At 58.6% G+C, this 17,588-nt stretch overlaps 1 protein-coding gene across 1 annotated transcript in view; it reads right to left on the reverse strand.

The window, feature by feature from the left end:
* Positions 1–17,588, reverse strand: part of SHANK2 (SH3 and multiple ankyrin repeat domains 2) — a 459,075-nt gene that overhangs the window by 295,912 nt on the left and 145,575 nt on the right. The gene's annotated exons all lie outside the window — the stretch shown is intronic.

Consider the following 17,588-nt stretch of genomic DNA (forward strand, 5'->3'; position numbering starts at 1 on the left):
GTGGGAAGCCGTCTGCCTGAACCCCAGTGTGCTCCTTTCTCCACCCACCAAACCGGGACCAGCAGCAAAGCATCGAACAGGAGGTGGTGGACCCACCTCAGCACGCTCCTCGTGAAGCTCTAGACTGGAGGCAAGCCCCTCGCTCTGGGACATCAGCCCGGCCAGGGGCTCAGAACGAGGACACGGTCCTCGGGTACCGCGAGGGCTGGAACCCACGTGGTCGGCACCCCGCGTTTCTCCGAGGGCTGGAGCCAGAAAGAGTGTCCTTTCCAAGTGTGTGCACGCTCAGTCTCTCAGGCGTGTCTGACTCTCTGAGACCCAATGGACTGTAGCCCGCCAGGCTCCTCTGTCCTTGGGACTTTCCAGGCAAGAATACTGGAGTGGGTTGCCGTGCCCTCCTCCAGGGGATCTTCCTGACCCAGGGATGGAACCCATGTCTCCTACATCTCCTGCACTGCAGGCAGATTCTTTGCCCACTGGGCCACCAGGGAAGCTCATCCTTTGCAGGAACAGGCATCTAAAGAAATGCAAGCCTCCGGGCTGCAGGGAAGCAGTACAGAAGCCATGACAGGCAGCCAAGAACGCGAGCCTCCTCGAGCTGGCCCTCCACAAACTGGACTGCAGAGTGGCAGGAAGACATGCGCCCTCCTGGAGGGCTGACTGGGACAGGGAAGACCAGCGTCTCAGGGGAGAAAGGCGAGTTCAGTACCGAGTCCCGCACGGTCCACCGCTCCGGCTGCCTGAGGTCAGAGGTGGTGAAGTTCGTCATGGAAACCAAGGACAGCTGCACCCCACCCAGAACCTGGGCAACCCCCTGCTGGAGGGCTGGGCTTAATGGGGACAGAGGTGGTGCTGGGAGAGCTCCACCGAGACAGCTGCGACCCAGTACACCCTTCGCTGCTTCCATGGGAGGCAGGACCATCCTGGGAAAGCAGACACACGCAGCCAGCCTGGGGAAGCCGCAGGGAAACGGCACGAGGCTTCCCGAGGACGCACGCTCGGAATTCACACCTTGGCTGGTATGGTTGTGAGAACTTGGAAGTGGCCCACGGGGGAGGTCACGCTCTTTCCAGCAGTGATGCCAACCTGCTTCCTCTGAGCCCGTCTGTCAGGGCAAGGAGCACCATCACTCGCATCTACTCCAAATTCTTCAAAGCAAAGCAGCTCTTCAGCACCAGCCCGGCCGGGAGGGAGACAAGGAGCAGGGAAGGCGTGCTCCGTGGACCCCCACCTCCGGGGCCCGAGAGGCTGCCCTGTCCAGGGCTCAGCCCCTGGGGAATCAGTCCTTTTTTGGGGGAAAGTCTATTTTGGGGAAGAGTCCCGAGTTTGTCTTTGCCGGTCACTGGGGAAACTACCCCCATGTCACCGCCACTGTCAGCATCAGATGGCAGCCAGAAGACTTCTGGAAGGACTGAGGGTGACCTGAGCCCCGCCCAGCAGAAGGGCAGGGGGACAGGAGACCTCACTAGGACGGCGGATCCAGGATCTCAGAGAGAGATGCTCTTCCTGCCGAGATCGTCAGCTGCAGGACCACAGCACCGAGAGGAAGCCAGCCTCTCGAGCAGATGCTCGCAACAGAGCCCCCTCGACTTTCTGCCTCATCCTTCCTGCACCCACCCGAGGACAAGCCAGAGCTTGTGCGGATGGAGGGGAGGGGTCACCCCAGCTCGGAGGGTACTCCCCCAGACCAGGAAACACTTGCACTCCATGATGTGAATTCACGCTGAGGCTCCAAGCTTCCCTGACCTTAGAGTCAATTCTATTTTCCTGATGGTTATAAGCGGCTACAAACGCCCTTGATGGAAAGTGATGGAATCTGGGGGGAGCCCTGCCAATAGCTAAGACAGACTCAGAAGGGGAAGAACAGTCTAGGGGGAGAAGGGAACAGCGTGAACAGAACACCATGCCCCCAGATGAAACCCCCTTGCTGAGCACATGTTACCAAGATCAAAGTCCCAGAAGGTGAATCTGGGCGCATCGTGTAAGCAAATGTGCTCAGACAAAGGCTGTCTTTTCTGTACGCGCCTGAGAACCAGGCGGAAGAGGTCTTTCAGACAGTGGCAGCAATTCACAGCGGAGGGAGGTTGGGGGGGTGGCGGCTGCCCTCGGAAGATTAAGGGATGAAAGAGCTGGGACTTCTGCAAATACGTTCTGCCCCAAGGAGCCAGTGAGCTACTCAGCTGGACTCTCATAGGTGACGTTTCAGTGAACGTTCTAACGAACGTTCTCTCACTGAATTACCAAGATTCACATTAAGTTCATCTCCTGTGTGGTGTAACTGGAGATTCTTCCATGTTTATTTTTTGGCTTTGGGCTGGGAGGTATCTCGTTAACTCCTCTAACCTCACATCTTCATAAACCTCCCGGTTTCATAAAATGAGAGCTCCCTGTCTTAACCAACTAACCGGAACCCGCCTTGGAAATGCTGCTGTTTTATTTTATTTTTTAATGTGCAAAGGGTTAGAAATACCTCTTTTCCTGTCTGAGAATGATTAATATTCCACCCAACTGTTTCCTTTTTCCAGGCAATCTGCAAACTCTAAGTGGGTGGATGTTTTCTTAGCTTAGCCTTCCATGCATGTATTTATACGTTTCTTTCCCACAATACAAATTGCACAAAGCATGCAGAAAAGCAGACGCACTTTCAAAGTCTGCCACCGTGCATTTCCCACCCGCTCCCCGAAGCCGCAACCCGGGGCGGCCAAGGGACTCCAAGCAGCGGTTCTGAAAGCGCCCCACCTGCCCAGGGCCGCCAGTGGCGTCCCGGGGCTCCTTGCTCCTGCCTGAGTGCTTGGCAGCCTCCAGGCAGCGGGCAGGATAGAGCCAAACTTCCTATTTTCCACAGGACTTAGTTCCTTAACAGTTAGGCTCTGGATGCACCAACAATGCACGAGCTACATTTCTGCAAGGGGCTGGACACCTGGGGGGAAAAAAAATGAAGCCGACACCTCCAAGTGGGTTAACAGTCCAGACCAACTACAACAAAGCCCGATCACCCACCAGAAGTAATTACTCCCTTAACACGGCAGGAATGAATGAAGGGCAATTTTAGGAGGACCGGGAGTCCCCGGCTTCCCCGCCCCCCCGCCACCGCCCGAGCCAGAAGCTGCTTGTTCCCATGCACTCCGCGCCCTACGGCTGGTCTCCGCTTACCTTCCTTCTTGGTGAAGGCATTTAACAAAGACTTCATTTTCCCTCCGACTTTGGCAGCGGTCCGCTCATTATATAACCTTCTCGACTGGGAGGAAGGGAAGGGCCGCCCGGCCCCTGGGCGCCGGAGCAGTTTGGACCCGGGGAGCGGCGGCGGGCGTCTGGCCACTGCCTGCCTCCGAGCATAGCTGGGCAGGCCAGACCCAGCGCGCTGGTGACGGAGCCCACCCCATACTCTGTCTGTCAGCTGGGAACCAAGCGTGCGTAGACTGAGGCTGTTCTCAGAGCCCACTGCCGCTCCCCGCGCCCGTCATGGGAGTCGCGCTCCCCTGCTTTCGTGATCAGTGCATCGGGGAGGAGGCTCGCAGGCGGGAGGCATCGGTGAGCCCCGAGCCCCGACCATCCAAGGGCTCAGACCCGCCGGGGGCGACAGAGCACAGCACCTGTGCTTTGCTGATTTTCATTCAAAAGAAAAAGCCAAGTTTTTCCTCGTTCTCCACTGCCGCCGCTTGTCCGCCAGCAGACGTGGGGGAGTCGGTCCTGGAGATAAAACGTCCTGGTTCCAGATAAGCCACGAGCCAGACCCGCGTTAACTGGGCAGCCAGTGCCAGGCTTCTGGAATCTCTGAACGTGACCCAGATTTCCGTTGGCAAGAATCAGACACAAGGACCCATTACTTCTCTGGCTCCCCCCCATGGAGGTAATGACCCTGGAGAAAACAGGATTTCCATCCCCCTTCCTAATTTTTTTTTTTTTTGGAAACAAAAGAGATGAAACAATTAAAACTGCAGCCCAGCCAAAGCTCGTCCTAATTCCAGGCAGCTGATAAAAAGCCCGTTCCGAGCCAGGCTGCACGTTTCTTATAGGAGTCCGGGAGACACACAGAGAGGTGGCAGGGAAAAAGTTCTGCCTGAGCGGCAAACACAGAGGGAGGGGCCGTGGCAGGGAGCCCCACGGCAGGGGGCACGGGGTTATTTCTACACAAGGAGAAAGGTCTTTCCGAAAGCTTAACGGAGCATCCCAGGGAGCCGGCTCTGATGCCTGTGCTGCTGGGGCTGTAATTAAGTGTGCGATTTTTCGGTTGCTAAGAGAGCTGCTTCTGAAATTTGAAGGGAAAAAAAAAAAATAGAGAGAGAGAGAGGAAGATGGGATGAGACGAGGCAAAGCACCGGGAGCCTGTAAGTTGAATTCCATATGGTCGGCTTGCTTTGTGTCAACAAAACCGGCAGCGGCAGAAGCTCTGGGAGCCTCTCTCCATGGGACGCCCAGGGCTGGCCGGACGTCTGTCCAGGGTGGCGAGAGCGTGGACCAGGTGCCCGTTACCAGCTGAGCACTGGAGCGTCGGTTCACTCCCATGATGCCCCATCGCAGGGCTTAGCGCTGCCTTCAAACTCTGCCCCGGGTGACCCTCGCCTGCCACACCGGAGCCCAGGCCACGCCTAAGATTCACCCTAGCAGACACTCAGCCACTGGTGCGTTTCACCCACGAAGACCTGACGACCTGCCCCGCGCCACTCACATCCCTGGGGGACAGAGCAGGTGACGGCAGGGGCAGGCTGTCTTTGGACGTGGGTGCCAGGCTGCAAAGCTTCCAGAAGCATCTCTCTCAGATGCAGAAACCAACAAGGGTACAACCGCTCCTTCTTGGGGAGCCTGCCACTGCCCCCCCCCCACCCCCGGTGAAGGAACCATCAGGGATCTTCAAGGTGGGCGTGTCCAGTTTATCAAGGGTGTGTTGGCTGGCTGCCCCAGCTGGGACAGGATACCCTGGTGACAGTGACCTGCGGGAGATCCCCCCCAGAGGCAGGGCCCCTGCCACACGGGCCCCAGGAAACCCTCCGGGGAGCAGGAGGGAGGTGCTGCGAGGCTCAAGCCGATGCCACCCCAGAGCGCGGGCCTCCTCCCGCACCAAGTGCCCGCGACACTCTCGGCCTCTGCTGTCCGAAGGGAGCACGTGTGGTCCACGGCTGGCGGGCAGTGGCCGAGCCCAAGGCCGGAAGTGCCCCCCATTGCCGGCTCCCTGTGTGGACCTGGGGAGGAACGGGTGGGGAGGAGGTGGCTTCCCCGGTGCCCCCACGAACATCCCGTGTCTCTTCCGAGGGAGGAGGACCCCTCACCCCCGAGCTGGGAGCAGAGCCAGAGGCGCCCAAAGAGCATCCACCCATGGCCCAGGTGGGGACACTCCCGGCCCACCTCCCCGGCCCTGCGTTCACAGGGACGGTTCCTCCCGGTGCCTTTGCCCGTAGTAGGAGCAGAGTCTGGAAATGACAGGCCCCTGGCTCCTGGCCCAAGGGCGGGCCGTTCTGAGACAAATCCTGGCTTCCCTGGTGGCTTACTGGCACAGAATCTACCTGCTAAGCAGGAGCCATGGGTCCAATCCCTGGGTCAGAAAGACGCCCTGGAGGAGGGCATGGCTACCCACTACAGCATCCTCGCCTGGAGAACCCCGTGGACAGAGGAGGGTCTCAAAGAGTCGGACACAACTGAGCAACTAAGCAGCAGGAGCCCCCTGGAAACAACAGGGCCCCGGCTGCCCGCCCGAGAGCTGAGACGAGTCTGAGGCAAACCCCAGACCAGGAAAGAGGCCGGCAGGCCGGGGGCAGAGGGGGCCCCTGGCTCCCGATTGCCCCGCCTCCAGGCTCCACGTCCCAGCGTGCGTGCACCCGGGCTGTACAGGCCCAGGGGACGAGGCAGTGAGCGAGACGGAGATGCCGGCTCCCTCCCAGGCTGCACGAGGGGCAGGGTGGGCGCGTAAGAGCAGCCTTTGGACATAACAGGATGCGAGGGGCCCCGGGAAGCACTCCTCAGCCCGAACATTCCCATTCCCATTCCTCTAATAAGCAGACAGCCTTCCCAATCACCACTTTCAGGAATCCGAGCAAACGATTCACTGAGATTAGCAGCAAGAGCTTAGGTTCACGTGCAAACCTACTGTGTGCCCGGCCCCGGACCAGAAATCCTGCCAGGAGGGAGGCGGTCCACTCCTGACTCAACCCACCTCGTCCATGTAAAGCTCTTCCCCACTGGCAGGCATGCTCTCCTTGAATACTTCCAGCAACGGGGAGCTCACTACCCATGTACTGGCTCTGCGCCCACACACACCAGTCTCCTTCCCCATTGCACCAACATCATTTCCACACCCGCCATACACTGATTGGAAGGGAAGGCCAAGGCGTTCAGAGCACAGACTTCATCCCAAGAAGTAACGTAGGTTGGGGGTGTCAGAGCTCAGACGCACACAGATGGCTGAGCTTCCCTCCCACCAGCTCCTAGACCTTCTGTTCTGTTGCCAGGTCCTTTGTGGAGCAACCACAGTGACCACTAGAGGCTGTGCTGGCCACACTGCTGAGGTTTAGTTTCAACTGGACTTCATTCCAAATGAGGGGGAGAAGGGAGAGCAAAGATTCTGGTTCTGAGCTGGGCTGGGGTGAGGTGGGTGGCCAGTGGCAGTGGGTGGGGTCGGGGATGGCATGGGGTGACTCTGTCCACTTGCTCACCCGCCCACCCACCCCAAAGGATGACTGAGCATCTTTTGAGTTGGGGGGCTGTTTGAAGGACAAAAAGCAGGAGGAAGGATTAGATGGAGCCTCCCCAAATCAGACAGCTTCCAGGAAGGAAGAAGGTCACCCCAGAATGAACCCCAAACTGTCAGCCGCCTGTCCTGACCCGTTGGTCATCAGCTCGGCCCCAGCCAGCCCAAGTCTGGTGCCAAGCCCTCGGCAGGAGGTAATAAACCAACATAAGCTCTGCGTGAGCACCTGTGTCCGCTCCCACTCCCCCAAGGCCCTGCACGGTTTCGGCCTCTGCACCCCACCCACTGCCCCCCCTTACTCAGACCCACCTCCCAAGCCCTCACTGTCTGAGCCCTTCATTTGCCACGTCTTTTGACAACTGCCTGACAACAGGCTGAAAATAATTTCATTTCTCATATAAAAAAGGCTCTTCGCACATCAGAACATTTCAAGACGCTATGAAGTCCTGGCAGGGAAGACGCGCCAGGTGTTATAAACACGCCTGGTGAGAGTCTGCAGGGCTGCTCCATGGGGACGGTCAGCCCACCTCCTTCCCTGTGCCGGCCAGCAGGCGAGCGCTGGACACGGGGCCACGGCCAGCATCCGACTCAGGGGCTGGCTCTGTGTCTTACTGCTCGGCGGCCCTGGGCTGGCCAGACACCCCAGCTCGCGGATTCCCCACCTGCAAGGTGGGAACAGCCCAGCGCATCCCCAGTGTCGGCTGTGGGATCGCATGAGTTGTATCTGGAGCACAGAGCAGGGTGGTCAGCCTTCTGGGGTTGAGTCCCAGCGCCTGCACCTCCCAGCTCTGTGACCCTGGGAGAGGCACCATGCGTCTCTCTGCCTGTTTCCTCTTCCATTGATGGGGATGTGCCTGCTGCTGCCACATAGGAGGCGAGGAGCAAATCAGTAATAGTAACGTCTGTAAGTGCCTGGGTTTGAAGGCTGCCAACAATGGCAAATAAACACTTTTAATTAAAAAAAAAAAAAAATTCTGTGAGTGAACATCGAGTCAGTCTCCCTGGCCCCCACCCCAGCTCCGTGTCTGTGATAAGCCCTCCCAGGTCCCTTAGAATGCATTTACACAGTCTCTTTGGGTGCTGCCTCCTCCAGGAAGTCTCCCTGAAGGATCCAGTCCCTGGAGAGACCTGCCCACCCCCCGCTGCCCAGGGTCGCCAGGCCAGCAGTCCTCCCTGGGGGTGTTCTCAGTTCCATGGCACATCAAGCAGGTCCAGTGTCCAGCTCCCCATCACTCTGCAAATGAGGGGGGAGTGGTGCTCCCACAGCTCTGGACATGAGTGAGGATCAGAGGAGAGGGAGGCGGCCCGTCTGGTTCCCACCTTGTTTGGACTGTTCCCAGGCCCTTTCCCAGGCCCCCCAGGTGGTCTCCTGGGCTGTGGTCTCCTCCCTGCTGTGCCCCGTCCAGCCTCCACCCACCCCCACGTCTGCCCTGGTCCTGCCTGCCACGAGGAGGCCCAGCTGGGCACTGCAGGAGGCCCGCCTCACCCGACGGGCAGGTGCGCTGGGCATTGGGCAGGCCTGGGTCCTCAGTGTCCCTGCCGTGTCCTGCCCGCCTGGGGGTGTGGGCAGCTGGGGTCATCCTGGGGCTTGGAGGGCTGCCAGGGCTCCAGGTGACCACGGCCGGGGCTCTGACCCAGGGGGTGCACGGGCCGGGCCGGAGGGCACAGACCCAGCTCGGGGCAGTACCGGCTCCGCTGCAGAGCTCCCAGCCCCGGTGAGCCGGTCCCCCGGGAGCCCCAGAAGTCCTTCAGAACCACCCCTCCCCGCACCCACAGCCAGAGCGATGTTTTCAACGAGATCCCGGCGGATGAGCCAGTGGGGCTGGGGTGTGAATGTCGCCAAGGGTCCCGCAGTCCCCGAGATGGCGCCGTTCCCCTTCTCTTTCCGGGTGGCCTGGGGACTCGCTCAGGGCCAACCTCCTCTTCCTGGTAGCGGGCTGCAGAAGGGAGAGCCGGCTGGGGTGGAGACGGGCTGGGCAAGCAGGAGAGGCCCTGAGTCTATTTCTGCCTCAACGCAAACTTGCGGAGGCGGCTGTAGCCTCTTGTCAGACAGGAGGCCCATGGGGAACTGAAAAGAGGAGAAGAAACTCCAGAGGGTCTCAGTGGCCCACCAGCCCCACCCTCCGCCTTGTCTAACAGAAATGACAACCAACTGCCGGGCAGGAGACCGCCGACGTGTGCAAGCTCCTTGCTCGGCTCAGGGGAGCAGAGAGGCAGCGGGTCCTGGGGGGAGTCTGTGGGGCCAGACCTGGATTCTTCCTGCCCACTCCCCACCTGAGCCAAAATAGCAGACCTCGCTTCCTTCCCGCGTCGCTTTAGATAACTGTGATTTAAATATTAGTAGGCAACATTTCTCCATCTCACAATCATTGTTCAATGAATCATACATTTATAAATAACAGGAGATATAAAAAGGCGTCTCGGCAGTAGTGCGGGGGTTATCTCTGAGCCAGCATGGAGGTGTCTGCGAGAGGTGGGACGTTCCAGCAGCTGGGACCGCAGAGGGAGGGACGCGCTGCGCCTGGAGGCCCCGTCGAGGCCCCTGGGTGGGAGGCATGGGCACTGATGAGGGGGCTGCAGAACCGCCCCCCCAGGGTGGGGGGGTCTCACCCTAGGGTGGGGGTCTCCCTCCAGGGCTGCCAGGCTCGGGGCCGATGGTGGCAGAGCTCGGAGACTCCGGCAGGGGCTCCACACCAGCCCTGAAATAGGGCTCTAGTGCCAAGGCCAGGCCAGAGCGGGCACAGGCAGAGGAGCTTTGGAGGGCTGAGCTGGGGCTGGCCACAGGGAGGATGAGGGTCCCCCAGGTGCATTCCGGAAGGACTCCAGACTCCAAACTCTGGCCCCCGTCTCCTCCCTTCGTGTAGCTTCAAGTCCTGGAGAGATACTGTGCGCTGGGCCAACACTCTTACCCGGCCGTGCGGGGCAGCAGGCAGAGCAGCGGCTTCATACAGAACGCCAGGGCGACCCTGGGTGGTCCCTCTGAGAGCCCAGTGGTGAGGACGCCTGGACTCCCCAAAGGGGGACCTGGGCTCAGGGCGCTGAGACAAGTCAGCAGTGCCCAGCCCACTGCTCAGCAGAACCATCCGAAGTCTCCAAGGCCAGGCACAGACTTCTTCCAGAAGCCTTCTGGGCACCTGGACAGTCAGGACCAGACTGGAGGTGCCAGGACCACAAAGAGAGAACCTCCGAGGCCACAGGGTGCCCATGTCTCCGGACACACTGGAGAGCTAACCACACATAGAGGGATTTGTTGAAAGGCAGCCCTGGAGCTGGCTGGGGGGTAACCAGGGTGACTATGGGCTAGAGGCGGAATGTTGCATTCCCTGAATTTACACGCTGAAGCCCGGTCCCCAGGGTGATGGCTCTGGAGGTGGGGCCTTTGGGAGGTGATGCTGGGTGTTAGCCGCTCAGTCGTGTCCGACTCTTTGCGACATGTGGACTGCAGCTCTCTGGGTTCCTTTGCCCAGGGACTTCTCCAGGCAAGAATACTGGAGTGGGCTGCCACATCCTTGTCCAGGGAATCTTCCCAAGCCAGGGATAGAACCCATGGCTCCTCGTTGCAAGCGGATTCTGTACCGTCTGAGCCACACTGTGATAGGATTAGTGCCCTTATAACCAGAGGCGTGGGAGACAGCTCTCTCTCGGCCAGGTGAGGACACAGCGAGAAGCCAGGAAGAGGCCCCTCACCAGGAACTGAACTGGCCTTGATCTTGGACATCCAGCCTCCAGGACTTCAGTGAGGGACAAATGGACATTGTTTGAGGCATTGTCTGCGGTGGTTTGTGAGAGCCACCTGACCTTCAAAGACACCACACGTGGCCGACCATGTCCCTCTGCCCTGCAGGCCCCCGGGGGTCTCCACGCCATCACCTCTATGCCACCCCCACACAGGGCTGGGTGCTCTCAGCCCTGTTGGTGCTCCGTACACAGCTCTGGGCATCACCTCTGCTGTGGCCTCTACCTGGACTCCTTTACCCGCCCCTCCTGCCCCGGTTCTTCCAGCTGCAGCTCTTCAGCATCACTCTCCAGGTTGTCTCATCACAGAAGTGTTTCTTGACTGTCCTTTCTAGAAAGACAACCCTCTTATTCTCTCTCTTAGCCCCTTGTTACTATTCCTCCACTGCATTTATCAAAATCTGAAATCACACCAGTTGTGAGTTTGTTTATACTGGTGTATTTTATCCACAGGGACTGAGTCTGTCTTTTTTTTTTTTTTTAATTCTTTCTTTTACCTTTTAATTTCTGGCGGCACTGGGTCTTAGCCTGGCACGCACAGTTCCTCTAGTTGTGGCATATGTGTGAGCTTAGTTGCCTCGTGGCACGTGGGATGAGGGATCAAACCAGGTACCCTGCCTTGGAAGCTGGACTCTCAGCCACTGGACCACAAAGGAGGTCCCCTGGGTCTGTCTGATTCATTACACCATCACCAGAACACAGCTCAGCCTCTCACAAGACACCTGTGCTTCATACCCGCATTCAGTAAATGAACGAACAAAAGGGCACACTTTCCTCCCTTACCCCCTGGACTTCATCACTGCGGCCTGCGCTGCGTTTGCTTCACTATGAAACACCTGTTTCTAGAACTCTTCCCACCATGAACACTTCCTCCCCACAGTTGGAACCTGCAGGAAGGCATGGGGCAGGGCAGAGGCTTTACACAGGACGTAAGACCTGGCACAAAATGGGAGCTTAAAAATACAGGTTCCGGTCATTAATATTTCAGGCCCTTGTCTGTCCACACATATCTGGGTCGTCTGTTAATTGTGGTTTCCTTTAGTTATGCGTCTTGCTTTCCTGCTTCTTTGCTTGCCTAGTTATTTCTGAATCTGCATCAGCCATTGAGTTTGATACGTTGTAGAGACTATGGGTTCTGTTATCTTCCTCTGAAGAGTGTGGAGTTTCTCTAGCAGGAAGTAAAATGATCAGGACACGCTGTTCTGTGAAGGCATGGCTCTTATGCTTTTGTAGATGGAATTTCTGGAGGCTTGGTCCTTGCGGGAGGTCCTGACTTCCAGGGCCCTTCTGGGGTTCTGGCAGAAAATCTCAGGTGTTTGCCAAACTCTTTTAATAAGACAGAGCTCAGCTTCCTGTTGTCTCTCTCTCATTGCCTCTTTGAGTTTTAAGCTACTGTGTTCCACTGGGATCCCTGGACTCTCATTTTGGACAAACAGTTCAGAAGTCAGTCAAGGATTCAGGGGGATTTACGTGCAGATCTGAGGACTCTCTCTTCTATTTCCAGCTCCTCATGCAGCCCTGATCGTGACCTTCAACTGCTGAATCTTCACCCCAGAGGAACTCACTTTTTGTCAGGGGACCCCCTCTTTCATGGGGGTCCCCCAACCACACACCTGCGTGCACACACAGTGTGTAGCAGTGAGTCCCTGACCTCCATGTCCAGAGGCAGCAGGAGGGGAGAGGAGACTGGTGAGCTGGTCAGTGGGCAGCGGCCTCGGAAAGTAAGGTGACGAGATGGGCACAGCAGCTTCTCCTGTGAGCAGCCCGGGAGGAGCGGGGCAAGGGCTCTGAGGGTCAAAGCAGAGGTCGGCTCTTTAACACGACCCCCGTGTCATCACCGTGAGCCCCACTCTGAACGCCCACACGGTGCAGCCCAGGCCTGGATCTGCTGCCCGCTCTGTCCTCTCTGCAGCCCAGTGAGGCGGGTCCTTTCACACCCACTTTACAGACGCGAAGACCGAGGCTCAGGAAGTGCCAGAATCCATCCAACCGCTTGCCCGTCACTCCGGGGCAGCACTGACCTCACTTCTACCTCTGTCCCAACATCGGAGCCGGACGGTGGGCTTCCCCGGCGGCACGGTGGTAAAGAATCCGCTTGCCAACGCAGGAGACACAGGCTCGATCCCTGGTCTGGGAAGATCCCCAGGGCGGCAGAGCGACTAAGCCCGTGCACCCCGACTACTGAGCCCACGAGCTGCAACGACTGCAGGCCTCGAGGCCCAGAGCCCGTGCTCCACATGAGAGACGCCTCCGCCCCACAGCTAGAGAGCGGCCCCCACTCGCCACAGCCAGAGAAGAGCCCGGGCCAAGGCCAGGCGGCGGCGTCCTGACCACCGCATGGATGAGAGCTGGGTGGGGCCCTACGGGGGGAGGGTGGGGGCTCATCTGGGAGGCGGGTGACGAAGGAGGAAGCCGGCTGAGTCATCTGTGTACCCTGACCCCACCTCTGCTTGGCTGTGGGTCCTGCCTCTGCTGGGCCTCAGTTTCCCCATATATCCACAAGGGGATATAGTAGAATGTCCCCTGAAAGTCCTGGCCAGCAAATCCAAGGGCCCTGTGGAGTGTCCTTGTCAGAGAGGTGCAGAGGGTTCTCAGGGCTGAGTAGCAGGATTTCAGGGGAGCAGCCTGGGTCGGCTCCCAAGCCTCTAAGAGACACCATGGGCCATCCCGAGGTGGTCAAGCTGTGAGCCGTGAAGGCCCAAGGCCACAGCAGTTCCTGGAAGGGGCCTGCCATCCGCCAAGTCCCGTTTCACCTGTGCCGAGGTTTGGCTCTGCAACCATGGACAGGCCGAGCCATCTCTCGGAGCCTGTGAGCGGGGCTCTGGTCATGCCCTTTGCACACAGGCCCTCTCAGAGGCCCCTTCCCCTGGAAGAAGTGGGAGGAGGGCAAGGGTCTGCAGCCTGCCTGCTGAGGTCCCGTGGCTGCCGTGGGTGCCTCGGCAGGCCTCCTTGCCGAGCAGAGTGCAGCACATCTCTCTCACTGAACCCAGCTCTTCCCGGGAGCCAGCGGCTCACGTCGTGCTCAGAGAGGAAGCCAAGCCCTGCCTGGAAGCTGAAGGAAGCTTCGCTGCAGAGGCCCACGGGATGGCAAGGCCCGTCCAAACCACGCCCCCCGAGTGCCGTCTGGCTGGCCTGGCCGGGAACTAGGGGACACTCCCCATACCGCTGGGCTTCAAGCTTTCACCTCTAGATTCCGACTCCATGGGTGGGTGGTCATGCCACCCTTATCCTGCCCCCCGGGCTGGGAGGCTGGGCCTCGGGAATCCTTCCCCAGAGACCCTCAGCCTTCCTTGGGAGGGGCCACAAAGCCTCTGTGCCCCCCGGTGACCCCCTCCCCCAGTCTCTGCTGGGGAGGAAGCCGAGCTGCTCAGGGTCCATACACACCCAGCCCTGCCGGCCTCCCTCCACGTCTCTGGATGGACAGAACCTCCAGCGTCGCCATCCTGGCTACACGTCCTCCACGGCCTCAGTTCAGTTCATTAATACTCAGCTTTAAAAGAACCCAGCAAACGCCCCATTTTCCTAATGGGGTCAGCAACTGCTCCCATGTACCAAACACCAGCTGTTCAGAGTCACCACCAGACAGCTCTGTTTCTGCCTCAAACTCACGCATCTTTCCATCTTAGGGGGAAGACAACTTTGCTCCCTAAACTCCAAGTCGAGCCCACCACAGCTACGTCTTCAAGAGTGTTGTTAAAGACGCTGCACGTGTTTCCACTGCGGCATAGACTTGTCCACTCCTAGCAGAAAAGCTGGGGAGGTGAGCTTGGTCTTGCATTCCGCCCTTCAAAGCAACTACCTACAGCCCCCGCGTTCCTGGCCACGCCGTGGTGTGTCACAGACTAGCTGGCGAGTCCACATGCCCTGATTTTACGTGACAAACTCCTTAGCGTCAGGCTGAGGTGGCTTTTGGCTTTTCACTTGTATAAACAACACTGCCGAGAACAACCTGCGATTCTATTCCTAGGAGCGGAATTGCCAGGTGGAAGATGGGAGGGTTTCTACAGTTATGGATACACTTTTGCTAAACCACTTTCCCCAAAGAGTTACATTAGTGATACAAGTGGGCCTTTGGAAACAAATTTTCTCTTAGAAGAAAAAAAAAATTCATTTCTGGAGAGAGAAATAAAGAAAATGTATCTCAATCCGACAAAGAAAATGTATCTCAATCTGACAATAGTAAATTAAGAAACACAAGAATACCAGTGAGCTAATAAAAGCGCTCACACTTGGTGTGGGTTTTTGTAGGGGACGTGATTCTACGTGGCGGGGCTCATCATCACAACCAGAGGCTTCTCCTTACACCAGCCCATCCAGGTTGTCAGGTAAGTTCACGAAGCTTTTCCTGTTTGGCTTCATGACCTTCTGTGGAGTCAGCACAGGCTGAGCTGACGACTCTGACCTTGGAACTGGAAGGGGCAGGAGGCTGCTGTGGAACCAAGGGCACAGGCAGACAGGAGAGGCAGGTCATCACACCCCCGAGTCATCCACACAGACCGTTCCCAGGCATCTGAGGCAGGATTCGGGGCAACACCATAAAACTAAGATCCCATAGGAAAACAGGACTCGGGCAATGGAGGAGAGGGAGATGCCCAGTGAGATTAAGAATCAGATGGGGACGTCCTTGACGCTCTGGTGGCTGAGAATCCTCTTGCCAATGCAGGGGACAAGGGCAGGACCCCTGATCGGGGAACCGAGATCCCACAAGCTACGGGGTAACTAAGCCTTTGCCCCACAGTCTCTGAGCCCACGTGCCACAACTTGATCCCAGATGCCGTAACTTAGACCTAGCACAGCCAAGCAAATAAATATTTAAAAAAGAATCAAAGAGGTGGCCCTGAGTGAATGAATGCACGTTTCCCACACATCCCATTGAGAAATGGAAAATAAGGGGCTAGACCAAAAGACGAAAAGATGGTGTGCATTTGCAGTTTGCCGGCAGCGAGGCTGACATCAGACGCCCTGCGAGGTGGTGCTGTGTTGACCTCACCAGCGCTTGACCCCGAGCTTCCTGCCATCAGACTGCAAGCAGCTCACAGTGGGGCAGCAAAGGACTGGTGGCCCCCGTCTCCCCCAGGACAAAGGTGGCCCAGGGCAGCAGCCAGGGGCCCCTGACATTGAGTTTCATGTCTTTTGCAAAGTGGAAAGGCAGGGAGGGGGATGGGAGGGTCTGGGACACGGGCCTTTAGGAGACAGCAGCCACGTGCAAAGTCAGAGAGAGAGAGGGAGAGACCCATCTATCTGGGCAAAAAAGGATAGCACCCTCCCTTCCGTGGGCCTCCTGGGGCGACAACTGAGCCCTCAGGGCCTCAGGCTGCGCTTCTGTGAATTAGTCATAGTAACAATGGTGATGCTGACGCCGGCTGACGCCGACGCTCTGCTAAAGCCTGGCTTTGGCACTGCGTTTGCCTCATCTCAGCACCAGTGCAACAAAGGGCAATATGGCCCCATGATGCCAGGAAGGTGACTCCCGCTCAGAGAGGGTCAGCAACCCACCCAAGGTCACACAGCCAGGATGCAGGCTGAGGAGGGGCCCGGAGTCTGCCCTCTCTTAAACCAGCTTGCGCTCCAGTGCCTGGAGGACCCACCCTAGTGGGTGCGGTGGGCACCGAAGGGGATGATCCAAGCCTGGAGCCTTTGGTGAGTCCCTGCAAGGAGGACACGTGTGCCCAGGTTGCAGGATGGGATTTGGGAAATTATCCCAGTTTGCTGAACAGCTCTGAGCCAGGGGGCCAGGCCTCCTCCTCTGCTCTGATTAGGGGCGCTACCTCGGCTGGACTGTCAGGGCCCTGGAGCATTTGGCTGAGGTCGTGGTTTCATGGGGGAGGGGTGCAGGCTGGTGCAGGAGGGGTACCCCACCACCCCCTGCAGGGTCCTGCGATGGCCTCGGGGAGACCGAGGCACCGGCCTCTGCTTTGGGCCTCAGCTGAGCTGTCCAGGGGTGCAGGGCTCCTCCGGCAGCTGGGGAGGGGCGTCCTGCCTCCCCCAGCACCACTCTGACGAGGGGGTCCCACCACGCAGCCTTGTCTCTCAGGCCCTTGTCTCTGTGCTATTAAGCAAGAACACAAGGCCAGGGGGCACGCGGGCACCCCAGAGCCTGCTGCTGGCATTAACTATGTGGGGGTCATGCCTGGCTTCCAGGTCACCCATCGGGGTGGGACTGCCCCACCCCACCCAACAGAGGCGCCACACATCCACCTGAAATTCCTCTGGACAGGGGCCCAGCTCCCACACCCCGTGGGAGCTCGTCTCTGCCCTGGCAGCCCCCCTACATGGCACCTGGTCTCCATCTGCCAAGTGCCGGGTCCCCGTGCCAGGCCCCCATTAATTCAGGGCCCTGGGTCACAGATGCTGTGTCTATGCCATCTGAATAAGCCCTGGGGTCTTCACATAAATGAACTGAACAGGCTCTGCCTGGGGGGAACCACCACCCCTTAACCCCCCCGAGCCTTCATAGTCTGGCCTCCAAGCAGGTCACCTGGGAAGGTGTGGACCAAAGCTGAGGACAAGACCTGGAGACGTGCCCAGGGGGCCCCGGGGTGGGGTGCTGGGCCGGAGGGGACCGGCCAGGGTGGGCTGCGCATCCCTGGGGCTCCAGGAGGCGGGTGGGCCAGGCTGGGGGCGGTGCCACGTGCATCCTCAGCTGCTGAAAAGACGTGAGGTCCAAGGCGCTTCACTCTCCAGCCCACGGAGCAGAAGGAGGCCTCTCCCAGGACAGCGCTTTCCCTGAGTCTCTTAGCTACGGCAGTATTATTACGACTTCCTAAAAAAGAAGCCGGCACCCTGGATTTCTACAGAAAATCTCATTTCAAATGCCGCGACGAGTGACTATTTTATCGAAATGTGTCTTACAGTACGGGTGAAATGATCTGCCATGAGCTGCTGGGAATTTGGGGACTCGGGGCTTTGAGTGACAGCTGCCCGCTCTCTGAGCACCCCTGGAGAGGGAAGGGGGTACCCCCAGCCCACCTCTGGGCAGCCTCCCAGGCCCAGCAGTCACACGGTGACTCTGGTGTTGACTCAGCGTGGCTTTCCCAAAGTGAGTTCCATGGGACCCCGAGGGCCCTGGAGGCAGATGGTGAAAACAGGTTCCGCAGTCCAGGTTTGGGAAGTACCACGTCAGACAAAGCTGGGCATTTCTCTACCGCAGGCTCCATCTGGGCCTCTGATG

Source organism: Budorcas taxicolor, chromosome 25, assembly GCF_023091745.1.
Source record: "Budorcas taxicolor isolate Tak-1 chromosome 25, Takin1.1, whole genome shotgun sequence".
Taxonomy (NCBI): Eukaryota; Metazoa; Chordata; class Mammalia; order Artiodactyla; family Bovidae; genus Budorcas; species Budorcas taxicolor.